Raw genomic sequence first — 1,085 nt, 5'->3', positions numbered from 1 at the left:
ATCTCTCCAGCCCCTATATTCAAATTCATGCAGCAAATCCCCTGGGGTAGAGTAACCTTCATAAATAATCCTGTGCCTGAAAAACAGGTTTTTTTTTCCAGGTCAGGCAGAGAACCTATAGCAAAAATCTTTTTTTTTTTTTTTTGTACAAAAATCTTTTAAGTCCAATAGCAGGGAGCAAGTATCACCCATAGGTAGTCTCATGAGGAAAACAGGCCTGGCTGAAGACAGGCCTGGCTGTTCCACCTGAAAAACCACTCAGAACCCTTAGTTGTGAGCATTGATATTGTCAACAGTCAAAAAGCCTTGCTCATTTATCCTGAATTTATTATTGTTGTTGTTATTATTATTATCATTATTATTATTCTCCAATGTTTCCTCATTTGAAGCTTTATTTAAACAAGGTAATTTGCAGAGCTGTTTCCAGTACAGTAATTTAAAGTATTCCATATTCTGACAACAATTCCACCACCAGTGTGACCTCTCTACCAATGTCCCAAGTGACCCACACATCCTTAGCAGGCACAAAATAATTGGCTTTATATTGCATGTTACAATGTGTATCTTATCCTAGTGCTGCTGAAGTGATTGAAGATTTGCCAAGCTGTTAGGTGCTAGTTGAGTTTTCTGTGCTATTGTTTTACCCACCTATATTAGTGGGCTTCAATGTGAATTTCCCACTAATTTCTTTGGATTCTTCCTAGACTGCCAGTACTATGAACGTTGGCGCGGTTGCTCAGCCACATACACAGCAGTTCACTCCTTCTGTGGAAAGACCAAGCACCATGCTCAGGGGCCTAACAAGTTTGCCTAGGAGGCCATTTTTTTCTAATGTGACCATGGGGCTAGTCTTTGAAATTCAAGAGGATGTGGATGTGGGTATGTGAAATGTTGGGCCTCCCATCAGGGCAGAAACTGGACATGTCCCACACTGAGGCAGGTCCAATTACCTTGATTCCTGATGGTTTAAGTTGAATGCTAATTACACTAACTACACCTCTGTTGTTTGTTTTCACAGATATTGAATTTTGTTAGATATCTCCATAATATTTTGTGTCAGCATCTTTCATTCTATTGCTCACTCC

The sequence above is a fragment of the Suncus etruscus genome, chromosome X, assembly GCF_024139225.1.
Source record: "Suncus etruscus isolate mSunEtr1 chromosome X, mSunEtr1.pri.cur, whole genome shotgun sequence".
NCBI classification, from domain to species: domain Eukaryota; kingdom Metazoa; phylum Chordata; class Mammalia; order Eulipotyphla; family Soricidae; genus Suncus; species Suncus etruscus.
The sequence above is the reverse complement of the archived record's forward strand: the minus strand, read 5'-3'. Positions refer to the sequence as shown.